This window comes from Octodon degus, unplaced genomic scaffold (genome assembly GCF_000260255.1).
Source record: "Octodon degus isolate 3935 unplaced genomic scaffold, OctDeg1.0 scaffold00034, whole genome shotgun sequence".
Taxonomy (NCBI): domain Eukaryota; kingdom Metazoa; phylum Chordata; class Mammalia; order Rodentia; family Octodontidae; genus Octodon; species Octodon degus.
The window spans coordinates 13,451,703-13,465,746 of record NW_004524610.1 but is presented as its reverse complement, the minus strand read 5'-3'; positions in this window follow the sequence as shown (position 1 = coordinate 13,465,746).

Below are 14,044 nucleotides of genomic sequence, written 5' to 3'. Positions count from 1 at the left end.
TTAAAGAAAAATAAAACAATGCAAAATTTCAAAACAAGATGATAAGAAATTAACCATGGTTATTACATTGCATATTATTATCTTCAAAGTCTTTGCTCACTGTTCAAGCTGACACAACATGCTAGAACGGTAAGGGCATGTCGTCTACACCCTAAGATCTAAAACTGCTGAGTTACTCAGTTAAACTTCTAGACTTCTTCAGCTGTCATAATGTGTAAATCATTACAATGTGCTTTCTTATATTGTTTGAAAATGTATTATGTAATTGTATTAACTTTAAAAAAGCAATGTGGTTGTGTGTGTGTGTGTGTGTGTGTGTGTGTGTGTGTGTGTGTGTGCCCAAACATGAGTTGCTCAAAATAGATAAAATTAGGCTCCTATATTAGATCCTTTCTTTACTCAGTATGTATACGCTAAACTACGTAAACATAAGAAGGAATGAATCTCATTCTTAGGTGCTCTCATTACTGGCCCCCAGAGGCTCATTACTCATTTTAGTTACGTTGGTATTAGTAGGTTTTTTTACTTCTGAAATTGAGCGAGAAAATCCAATCTTGTGCTTCTTGGTCAGTTCTAAGCCCACCAGCTATTTCATTATCATGTCATACAGTTGTTATTAAAAAATGTTTGGAAAATATTCAGTAAAAGAACCAGGGTCAAATTGAAATTCAACTCACCTTATTTTATTTTGGAATGCATATGTTTTGCAAAAAATAATGACTAACTTAATTGTAAAATCTGCTTTGCTTTCCACAGGCAAACTAAGGATAAAAAATTTGTTTCCCTTCAGACAATCAGGAACACTGGTTGATTATCCTGTGCAGAACACTTTTCTGGTCACAGTGGTTCTTTCACCTCAAAACACTTAGTATGCAAAAATCAACATAATCAGAAGACTTGGAAAGAACAGAGGCAAGGATTTGCTAGTTACTCAAGAGATGCAATTCCCTACTTGCACATAGAGAGGAAAATAAACAAGTCTTCAATGTGATATTTTTAACAAAGAGAAGAAAGAAAAATAGTTGGGAAGTAGATGCAGAAGGCATTTTCAGAGGGACGGTGGCACAAAATCAGGTTTCAGCAGGGGTGTAGTGGAAAGAGCCATTACCTGAAAGCATTTAAATTTTGTCCTCAATAACTGCTGTGGGAGTTAGTTAATGAATGGCTCATGTGTTCAAGACACACGCTGGAGTTGTAAAGTTTGATTAATGCAAACGTAGGCTCCAGGTGGTCTTGAAATGACCTTTAGCCTTGTGGGGCCCCATGAGGAAACTTCATGGAATAGAGAGTGGCGCATGCTCAGAAGGGTCAGGGCCCACAGGACTGTCTGGGACCGGAGACTGGCTGCCTGCTGTGGTGAAGTGAATGCTGAGAGTCAGAAAGAGAGAGGCTTGAGGACACGATTGCACTACCTCTGAGAAAGCATCGGTGTGCCTGTGTTAAAGAGCCACGGGATGTTTTTGATGAAAGAACGAAAGCTTCAGTCAGGAGACTAGGCTTGAGTTTCACTTGTTTTGAGGTTCACCTTTTCACAATTTTAAAAAGCAGCACCTGGCTTGCACTAATATGCCACTTCCTGTGTGAATGGAACCACAGCAATCCGATTGTTGCGTTCTGAATAATGCATATGAGCAGCATGGACAAAGTACACTGTATCCTGAACTGTTAGCAACAAAAAGGAGAAAAATGTCTGCCAGCAAATTGTTAAAACTGTTGCTTGGAGGTAACAAAACAGACCAATGTTAATTCACAAGCAGGTGAACTCATAAATATCTCAAGGAGACAGGACGCAGGAAGGATTTCTTTCACACCCTTAAATTTCCAAATTAAGAAAAATATTAACTGTTAAAATGTGATAGAAAACTGTCAAAGTCAATATAATCGATATATAAATTGGAGTCCATACCACAAGCTGGGGTCCAATGCAAAGTTATCATCAAGGCAAAAAATGAAAATCGTTACTGCAGCAACAAAGTGATTTGTGGTTGTTCTCTGACACTGCTGATTTGCAGGCAAATCTATTGATTATGATAGCCATTAACTAGGCAAGAAAGAGTTTGATTAGTACTAGAAACAGCTTGTCCCACATTGGTGCATACGAGGATGTGGACTAGAGATGATGGATGAGTTTGGGAGTGGGAAGACAGGCAGACGAGGATGGAGAAGATGCTGGCTTGTGCCTTTGACCTCCACTCCATTCATGTGCCAACAGCAGCCTGCTGCTTTCACTTCACGTTTGCTGGCTCTAGCAGACAAATCAGCAGCCACAGAATATTGACTAGAGGCTGAACACTGCAGAGATAGGAAGCAGGGGAAATGTTTAGCCTAGCTGCCCCCGCCATAGCGGACAAACACATTGCCTGGTACTGGGATGCAGCCGCCGTTTTCTACATACCTGGCTACAACGTCCAATAGAAGCAGTTTGCTTTCAGCTGACAAGGCCCAGAATATACCTTCTCAGCCCAGCTGGACTTTTACATAAGATTTTTATATGTCAGAGGGTGGGAAAAATCCAATGAAAATTTCACTTCTACCTTAGTGAGATTTCTAGGATCCCACTGGGATAGAGCATATTGAGTTACCCCTTCTAAGGTGAAAGGATAAGTTGTGTTATGTTTTTCCTCCTACAACAAAGAAAGACACACATTGTCTAGTTTGCTTATGTAGATTTTAAAGGCAGTACATTCCTCACTTGGATGTGTTATTCTGGTTCGTTTACGGATCCCATTGAGTGGGGCGCAGAACAGCAGGCTACGCATTAGGCCCAGGCTGCTGCCACTTGGGCTAAGCAGATCCCATGGGATTTTGGGTCGCAGCTATATGTAAAAAGTTACTTGGACCCTTTGAAGGGCTGCTATAGTAACAGCATGGAGATCTGTGGGATTTTTTAAGCAAAGTCTTTATATCATCTGAAGATAGTGCTTCTTTTTTGAAAAACCCCTCTTAGCCTGTGTCATGGCTTGTGTCCTGTTCCCTCCAAAGCCTCATGTGGTCATAGGTGGGGCTTTTGCAGAGGTGGCTGGGTCTAGAGTGTGTGATGCTGGGATTGATTCTAGGTGCAATGGTAGGATCAAGGGCACTAGGATTAAGGGTGTGAGTGCCACCCAGTCTAAGGGAGATAGCCTGGATAAGATATAAGAGATGGAAGGGGTTGTGGTCATCCCTTGTTGCTTTGCAATCTTCTTCCCACCATGAAGTGTTTCTCCTCTGTAATGCTTGTCTGCCATGCCACCCTGCCACGAACTGAAACTTCTGTGAACTGTGAGCTAAATCAACCTTTCCTCCTTCAACTTTGGGTGTCGCATACTCCGTCTCAGCAATGAGAAAAGCAACCTAACATAGCCTTTTAACCTAACAGTGCCTTAGTAGAAACTGAACACTTGCCTATGGGCCATGAAAGGATCAAACCACCTATTATATAGTTCTGACCCAGAGTGCACTGGAGTTTAAGTGTAGTCTATGGAGATGTGTATGGGTGCCAAGCTGACAACTGGTGGACATACAGAATTTAATTTGGGGGCCAGCTTGCCTGGGTTGAGGGAATCCCAGATAGAGATGTGCAGAGCACATCTCTGCACATGCCTGTCAGAGTGCTTCCAGAGAGGGTGGGTACTCCAGCAGCAGACTGAATGGGAGGACTGGCGTTCGTGGGGTGGGCACCATTCATTGTCTTGAGGCCCAGATGAAGCAGGAGAACAGAGGACTTGGGTCTTCATTTCCCCCTCTGATTCTTCTGCCTTGGGTTGGGTGTGTCTTCTCCTGTTGGGACACCAGACTGAAGGGTCTTCAGCCCTGAATTCTGGGAGCACTCTGAAGTCCCTCTGGCCCTTCCACCCCACAGTGCGGGCTGCACCACTCTCTTCCATGGTCTGGAGGCTTTGGGCTTCGTGAGCTGGGCGTAGCTTTCCAGTCACTACGGAACCCTTTATTCTGTGATTGTGTGAACCAATTTACACACACACACACACACATGCATACGCATGCGTGTGCGCACACACACACACACACACACACACACACAAACACACACACACCCCACTCTGGAGAGCCCTAATAATAATGCAGGCTATTTTCTCAATCACTCCAAGTATTAATTTTTTCATCTGTAGAGCTGGAGTTTGCATAATGAAGTGAGGTAAAGTACTTCATACACAGATGGGTTCTTTTATTTAATATGAAAGGAGTATCTATGCTTTGAATTAGGAGCAATTAGAATATTTAGGGAGCAATGATCCTTTTTGATGTTAGTAAATCTTAAGAAAGGGAATTCTAGGTATAGACAAATTGGCTTTGTGAACATAAAAATGTGGCATTTTTACTTTTGGAGTATAGATTTCAAAAATTTTTGAGACAAAATCAGCATGAATTTATTACCAGAGATTTAAAAAGGAAATACGATTTGAAGAGATATCATGGTTGGCAAAAATCAAAAGCATTTAAACCATACCATCATTATTATGAGAAAATCAGCATTGAGGGAGCCTCCCAGTGAGTGGTCATGCACAGAGGGTTGGGGAGAGGCCCCCAGGAAAGCATGCCACCTGCCCGGGGACCAGTGCCCGCTGAAGCACTCCAGGCTCCCTCCATGCTGTGCTTCAAGTCAGCTTTAAGAAAACGGGAACAAGCAGAAGCTCTTCAGCACAGACAGGATGCAGAGAATGGTTCATGAGGTGGCATCATTTGATTCCAAAGGGCGAGCCTCCCTACAGGCCCAGAGTCTGTCCCAGAAGGCTGTGAAGTGAGCAGTTTCTGGAGTGTGGTGCCAAGGTTGTGGCCCACAGATGCACTTGGCCAGGTATTGTTAAATTTTAAGTCCTCACTTACATGATTTCTTTCAGATGATTAGAAATTTTACAGCAGCCAATGGTCATCCGGGATGTTCAGGCTGGTTTTCACTACTACTACCCTCAGTCTCTTACAAACTATGGTGCGGTGTACTCAGCACAATCTCTCATCTGTCTTCCCCCTAGGTCTTATAAAAGAAGGACTGCCTTTTTCAGCCTATCTGTGCCCACAGCTTTCTTACTTGCAGTAGCACCACTCTTTGGCATTTGAGGGTGAGGCCAAGGGTGGGCTTACTGCATGCTGGGCTGGATGTACGACCAGAGCCCACATCAGGTCAGAGCTCAGTGGAAAAATGGCACTGGCACCATTTTCACAGTGGGGCCACTGTGGGCAATAAGCTCCCTGCAACGGGGGCAGCTCAAGAGGAGACCAAACCCTTGCTGTCAGTAGCTCTGACAGTGTTCTGGCCATGGGACAATTTGCTTTGTTACACTGCAGCTCTAAGTATGACAGGGCTCCCTTGTAGTTGTGTGACCACATGTTGATGAATAGAGTTTAAGATTCAATTTTTTTAAACAGAACCATAGCAATGCATGAATCTTATACCATTAGATCATTTAGTTAAACTGGTGGGAAGATAGAAGATGCTGGTAAGTATAGCAAATGCTCAGAGTCCTGCAAGCATATGGAAAAAGACCCAAACTACTTGCATTTCCTAAAAAAATAGGACACATGGCCTTATGGGTCCAGAAGTTTTGGTCAGGGAAGTAAGTAACTTTGCTCCAATAGAGACAATGCTGAAAAGCAACCAACCATTATCACCACAGGAACAACTGTAGATTCTAGATAACCTTGTTATAGAAATGACAGTAATTGCATTGAAGTTATTAATTTGCTTAGTGTTCTGTTTAATATCTTCCATTTTTAAATGGAAAATGGACATTTTACTGGCAAAATGTCCAATGCATTGGACATTTCTGTCACAAACATAAAGCCACCGAGGAGTAGACTAGCACAAGCTACTCAGGTTCTACCCTGAAATAGTGATGTACTGTTTATGCAAATGTGAGACAAAAGAGAGGTCCACTGTGAACACATCTCAGTTTTTAAAGATTAAAAAATACATAGATGAACAATGGCTGAATTTTTTGGTGTACTCAATGATAGGAGAATCCATTGATTCTTTTTTTTTTTTTTTCACACTTAATGCCACCTTCTGGGCATAGAAAAATACAATTTTAGTGTGATTGTATCTGTCAAAGTTACCCTATGCCATCCATTCATTGATTCAATGAAGGAAGCATCAGAAGACTTTGATGTTGCCACAGTACAATGCTGGTACCAAACAAGCCCTGCTCTGTGATGTGGGCTGAGACCTGAACACTGTTGTTCATTTCCATCAGTAGGAGTTAAGAAATGAAGACCAAGGGCGGGAGAAGTAGCTCACTGATGAAGCATTGCCCAGCATGCTCAGTGCCCTGGGTTTGATGATCCCTAGCACTACACAAACCTAAAGCAATCACAATTCTCATCAAAAAGATCTCCCAAGAACACTGGGTGGGCGTGACTTGCAAATAACTATAAGCTAAAGTGCAATGTTCAAATTTCAAAAGTAAATGTCAATAAAGAGTGTCAAGTGACCAGCACTCAAACAAGGCTTCCTTTCTTCATGCTGTAATTCAAGGGAGATTTTTGGTAGCACAGAGCATTTTAGCACACTTTGTTGTGGATTTATAAGCATGTTCATCTCTGGGGTAAGTCAGTATTCCCTTGGGGTCTTCTTCATTTGTGCTGTGAAAAAATGGTATAAAGATTGTGATGAAAGATTAGCCAATCATCCTCCAGTGGGCCTATAATGAGCATTATGTTACAATATTCATGAAACTAGCTGAGAATGTCCTTCCTTTTTCAAAATTTAAAAATATATCTGTATAGGTAGCAGGAAATACAAGTTCATCTTTGTTTTTATGATTGCTTAACTTCATGGACTATATAATCTTTTTCAAAATATAACAAAGACAGGTGAAATTATAACATGTAATAAGGGTATCTTCATTGACTTTTGGTGACATACTCATAGATTCGCTTGCAGTCCTAAGAAACAATAAAAAAATATGTTTCACCTAGTTTCCCTCCAAAGAAGCATTTTATAAATTTACAATAGAATATCATAACTGAAATATTCACATTGTTACAATCCATCTCTAGTATATATTTGTTTATTTTTTATTTTTAAAAAGAGTGCAAAATAATGTCAAAACAGAAAAATTACAAGTAATATAGAATTTCACTTAACAAAATAATCCGAATTTCACAGTATATGTTGTAATGCATAGTGTTGTCTTCTGATCAGGTATTCGTATTACCAGAAATATGCACACAAAGTTGAAAGAAGAAAAAGGGAAAGAAATATATAAGAAATTAAAGAGAGAAAAAGGACAAACAATTGAAAACAGGAGACAAAACAAATTAAGCATGATCTGCTCCTTCCCATCGACCAGCATAGTTGTCCAAACAATCCTGCTTACCTGCAGAGCCACACCTCTTCCTTCCACTCTCTCCTGTCATTCTCCTCACCTCAGTAACTTTCCTTTTGAGTAAGTTCACTCCCTTTTCCCAGTGTCTACTGTACCCTTCCCTAAGGAGACAATACAATGTTTGCACATGTGGGTCTGATTTATTTCACTTAAAGAGTATGTTCTCTAGTTGTCTGTATTTATCAACAAAAGACCCAATTTATCCTGGTTTATAGCTGAATAATACTCCCTTGTGTAAAAATACCAAATCTTCTCCATCCATTCCTGAGCATCTCTATTATTTACATTTCTCTATGCTTACTTATGTATTTGTCTGGTTAAATTCTATACGATTTTGTTACTTGAGTCTACACTTGGGTACTGAACACTTTCAGCAACACTTTGATCTCTTGTGCTGTCCTTTTACAAACATAAACCCACCTACTCACACCCCACCCCCTCTGTCTTTTGATTAGTTATTTAGATTATCCATTTGCATATAAACTAATAAGATTTTAGCATTCAGTTCAGTTCTGCTATTTTATCTATTTTCTGTTTGTTTCCTCTGGTTTGCCTTCCTCTGTTTCTCTTCTGTTGCCTTCTTAAGTTAACTGAACTTAAAAAAAAATACTCCATTGTCTTAGTGACTTTTCTCACCACTGGGCCAAAATACTCCACACTCACTGGTTAAAGGAAGAATGCTTTATTTCAGTTAGGGAGTTGGTAGAGATTTCAGTCCATGTTCAGCTGGCTCCAAGGAAGGAATGTGACAAAGGAGAAGCAGTTCATGGCATAGCAGATAGGAGGCAGGACAGCAGCAGCAAGCATCCCTTTCCCTTTTATCCCCTCCAGGCTACGGGCCTGTGGATGGTGCCACCCATCCTGGGGGTGGTGGTCCCACTTCTGTCTTTAGTAAATCCATTCCAATTAGTGGACTACTTTAGTACCTCACCCCCTTAAACCCAGTATCACACACCCTAGATCCAGCCAGCTCCAGAAAGCCCCACATAAGAGGGTATGATGCTTTAGGAGGGCGTCTAGGTACAAGGGATATCATCAATCCTATCTACTAATAATTATTAAGTAATAATTTTTAATTAGTGTTTTTGATTTGTGGTTTGTATAGTGGTTGCTTGGGTACCAACAATATAAGTATGTGACTTAACACAGTCAACCTGAATCAACACTTAATCACTTTGAATGAAGAACGAAAGGCCCTTCAACTATCTTTATCTTTGTTATTCTTGAATGCTAGATGGTGCTGTACCCTTTGCTTCAATCATCAAGTTCAGTTTATAGAACTTAGGAGGAAAAGGATGGTTTAATTTGAGCATCTTCCTCCCTTGCCGTGGTTCTTGTTTCTTTTCTGATGCTACAGTATTTTTTTTTTTTTGCTTCTCTTTGAAGAATTTCCTTTAGTGAATCATTAAGGGGATGCCTCCTAGAAACAAACCCTTTTAGTTCTCCTTCTTTTAAGAATGTTTTTATTTCTTCTTATTCCTGAAGGATTTGGCCAGACGTGGACTTCACGGTTGATAATTGTCTTCCTGCAGTACCTGAAAAATATTGTGCCTCTTCCTCTGGTCTCCTTGGCTGCAGATGAGGGTCTGCTATGATTTCAGCTGGTGCTGCACTCTAGGTAAAGTTCTCAAGATAATTTTCTTTCATTTTTATTTTTAATTATAAGGTGTTGGTATAAATTTCTTTTTATCTGATCCCTATTTTATTTCATTCATCTTCTGTGTGTAGGCTTGTGATTGAGGAAATTTCCTGCTGCTGTTTCCTCAGTACTCTTTCTTATTACCTCTCTTTCTGAAATTGATGAGGTGACCAGTAGATGTTTTGTTATTGACCCATAGCAGTAGTTACCCAGTTACTTTTGTGGACCATTCTGGTGTCAGTTTACTTTTTGGAGCCTGTATGGTATTGTATTTGTCTGCATGGAAAACAAGACTCCACTGTGGTCCTCAGTTGTCCGTGCTGGCACTGCTGCAGGGGGGTTGGGAGGAGCTCCAGATGATAGTTGACTATCATATTCCTTTGCTGCAAAAGAAACATCCTGGACCAGGCAGCCAGCTCTTTCCCCTGATGGGACCCTCATTTTACCACAAGTGTCTTCAGGCAAAGGGAGACAAATCTTAGGCTCACAGGGACCCAAACATTCCTATCCCGGGCAGCTTCTAACTGGTGTACCTTACCTACCTCTATATACCTTCCCTAGGTGAATTACATTTAAAAACCCTTAGGGCGTTATTCAGTTTATCTATGCTTGGTGCTATTTCCAGGTGCTATTTACTGGCTGATTATTAGGTGTATTTTCTGGAAACTAAGCCCCACAGGCTATTTTATAGCACAACCCAATATTCTTGCCTGGAACAACAGCTACCTCATGTGCTGAAATGATAATTTCTGAAGAGTAATGACTGGGGGCTAATGCCAAGCTGCAGAGAGGCCCATGGGTGCTCAATTTTACCTTGGTCATTGGTTTTATCACAGACTTAGATAGAATATGCAGTGGGAACCTATCAGATTTGAGGATAACACAAAACTCAGTAAGACTGCTAATTCAATGAATAACTGAAATCAGGATTTCAGCCAGACAAAATTATGGGCACAAACAAACAATTTAATAAGGAAAGACAAGAATTTGTACTGAAGGGATGACTCTGGTTTCTTAATAAATCTAATTATCCTTCTTTAAAACCTCAAACTTCTCTTCCACTGGTGTTTGTTATCCACGTCTTGTTCGTATTTTCATAATCAGTTTAACTTCATTTCAAAATGAAATGATATAATTTAGAACTTCCTAAAAGCTTATATCCTGTCTTGAATTCTTGATCTCTAGCATAAGCTCAGAGCTTCTACTGTGTGTTTCAGAGATGACAGGAACTATAACCACAAGCAAACATTTATTTTTATATTAATTTTATTGAGAAAGAAGTAGCAATGAGACAGTTTCAAAACGGGTTAGTAGGACAGTTACAATAGTTAATATATTACATATTGCTGTCTTTGTAGTAGTTATTCATAGTTCAAGATGCAGACATGATATCTACTCTAAACACTATTAGTTCAAAACTTTCTTCACATTGAACTAAGAGAAAGTAGCTATATATCTATGCTAACTATTTTGTATATACAGATATGTATACTTTTTCACTACAAAATGGTCCTTCACTTATATCCCTTTTTTTGTTTACTTTTGTAAGAGATGGGTATTCCACTGCTACTCATGTATTGTAGGTGCATGAATTCAGCAAAATAATCCAATATAGTCCAGTAGTCCATAATAGTAGTGGGTTATCTGTAAGATTGGTAATGTCAGAAGCTGTTGACTTGAGCCTTTTATAGCTCAACGTATTAATATGGGTTTACTTTTTATACCTCATTTTTATACTCTTCTGCTGGATAGTTAAGACCAAGATAAACAAGACCTATATAACAAGAAATGCAACTTTTGTGATCTGCCAACGTCAGTCAAATCCCCCAGGATTTATCCTGAAACCCTGTACAGCAGTTTGTAGATCCTTTGTCAGTGTCAGCCATGTGGATGAGTCATGGCCATTGCTTGACCAATTTACCATGGTACTTGGCACATGGAAGTAGCTCTTACTACCCTGAAGATGTAGTCGAAGGATCCCAAGATTTAAAAGCTTGGCTTCACCTTTATTGGTATGTGACCTTAACTTTGTTGGGATTTCCTCATTTACAAGATGACTCATTTTTTTTCTTAAATGTATTTGATATAGGGTCTCACTATGCAGCTCAAACTCTAGTGATCCTCCTGTTTTCAGCCTTGCCAGTGCTGGAAGTATAGACATGTGCCACCACCCCTAGTCTCAGAGGCTAGTTCAGTGCACCTGGGGGGCAGGGCTGGCACAGCATGTAGTTCCAGGACTCGAACCCCGGTCCCTGTGCTTACCTAAGTGGGCAGTTAGTCCACTGAGCTATCTCACCAGCTCATTCATTCATGAAATGAAAGCAATACTAAGTGATGGCTTGTTAAGGCTGTTATTAAGTCTAAGGATACTATGTAAAAGCACAATGTGAATGGCATATTCACTGGTATGTATCCCTCTGTGTGTGTAGGATAGAGAACGGTCTGGGCCCTGCTGCAAGTTGCTCCACTTTATACAGAATAGTAGTTTTTAGGACTTTCTTTGCCCTCAATGACTCTACTTTATAGAACAGAGCTGCCTCCATTTTGAGTGTCAGTGACCAGGAAGAATGACTGGATAGCTTGGCTGTGTAAATAGGTAACTACCAGATATTGAAAATACCAAATTTATCAACAAAAGCAACTCCCAAGCACATAGTACCATCATAAGACATAAAATAATAATAATCTCACTGGGAAAAAAAACCTGTCACCTATAAACTCATCAAACTAAATGATGAGCACATGGACACATGATGTATCTAAATCATAAAAGAAAAAAGTCCCATGGCCTTATTGGACACATCAGACCCAACAAAGGTGCTACCTGGTCACCTTGACCATATAAAAGGAGGGGACCCAATGTGAGTACAGTGGTGACACACACTGACCCATCATCTGACCAGAACATGCCATAGGCCACGACTTTGGGCTCTCCCCAGGTTGAAGCAGTTCACTCCAATCATCTGCCATCCAGACTCCTGCTTTGGACCTGCTCGTTGCCTCTTTGGAGCAACTAAGCCTAGTCTCTGGTCCTACCCATAGGGAGACTAGGCAAGGCTCTACCCAATTTCTGCCTTGGTTTCCAGTCCTTCCTCTTTGGCACTGTTAACCCTTTCTGCAGACCCTGTTGATCTCTCTGACACTGTTAGCTCCTTCTTTGCCATTTTGTAACATTTATATGATTGTTTACTGTGATTTGTGACTTGACAGCTACAGATATGAAGAATTAAGGCTGAAATTCTATAGCTTGTGATTTCCCAGTTCATTTGGATACTGAGTGAACCTTGAGTACTTGGCTTGAGAAGATTGATTAGAATGAGTAGCTTATAAATTTGTTGTTATTCAGTAAATTCTGACACTGAAGAAAGACACAAGCAAGCCCCTCTGTTATCAGAGTAACTCACTCATGACAAGCAGATAACTTTAGTTGTCAGTCACAGGTGACCAGTGTCCACATACTTGGTGTCTTCCTGTGTACAGATTCTTGGATTTCCCCTTTTAAAAGGGCCTACAACTAAGGAACTCATAGTTTTGTGTTTCACCTTATTCAAAATTTCACATTATAGCCAGGGACATCAGAACTGGACAACTCTAATAAACAATACTTATTGGGCATTTCCTGTGCACAAATACTGCCCTGGCATTGCACGTTATCTCACATTATCTTCACATCCACCTTGCAAAGCATCTGATCCTCATTTAAGATGAGAGGCTGGGAGTTAAGAGGTCAGTCACACCAAATCACTCATACATGCGTGTCAGATCTGAGATTTGAACTCAATTCCATCTAACTCTAGAGCCAGTGCTTATTCACTCTCTGTAGCAGATTCTTATGTTAGAAAATGAGGAATTTTTCTAGATTCTTCTCTGCCTTTCCTAATTACTTGTCTTTGTCCTTAGCTGCCTATAAAGATCTGTCCATTAGCGGCTAGCTGTCTTTCCTCAGCTCTTAGCACTCTTCATCTGCCTGTTCTGTCTCCTGTGGCCTCCTGCCAATAGTCAGCGAGCTGACCTCCCTGTGCTAGCCTCCTCCCATCCTTCATCCACAGGGCTCATGTGACAATCTTTGTAAAATGACAGTTCTCCTCCAGTGGTCTCTTTTCTCTTAGCTTTTTAATGTCTAGGCAGGTACCTTCTTAACTGGTTTGGGTCACCTCCATTCCTTCTACATGCATCTTGCTTTAATGTTCACAGTCATGGCTCATTTCTAATGTGCTATGTCATGTCCTACCTCACAATGCTTGCATGCTGCTGCTGCGACATGGAAGATCCCCTTGACCATCTACCCTGTGCTTCTGCTCTGGGATAAAAGCTCCATGTGGGTTTCAGGACTGCTCAGGCATCCTGTATCGACCCTTTCTCCCTTCATACAAAAGTGAAGATACCTTTGAATCCCATCTTTGACTCTGCATAGGACTCTGTCATTGAGCTGCTCCTTAACATGAGCGTCTAATCTGCTACACTCTCATTTGCAATCATTACATAGCCTAATTAGAAAATAGATATTTTTATATGTAAATTAAACTCAAAATGATGGTATGAAAAAAGAGGTTTCAGAGAAATTAAGCAAAGGTAATGTGTGGTTATTTAGTGGCTGATTTTTAAACAGAATTGATCTAAAAAATTCTTTGAATACTTAGAGAAACTTAAATACACACATTTTCTGAAAAATTAGATAGCTTAAGGAAATGATGCTAACTTTCTCAATGACAGAAAAAATTATGGTTATTAAAAGTCTCTGGTTTATATATTAGGCAGAAATATTTTGGGACCAAATGATATGACACCTGAGATTTTCTTTAAAAGCAGCCAGGAAAGAAAAAAAAAGGACCAGGGAAATTAGAGAAGACAGGGTTCCAGTTTTCTAATTGTTGGTCAGGCAGTGACTACATGGAAGTCCATTATAGCATCCATCTTATGTTGTGCTTAAGAATGTCCAGGCACAGAGCAGTAGAGGCAGCAGGCCCAGTGCGATGAGTGTAGGGGCATGGAGCAGTACAGGCGGCCAGAACCAGCGGGCCAAGTGCAGTGGTGTGGAGCAGCACAGGCGGCCAGAACCAGCGGGCCAAGGCAGTGGTGTGGA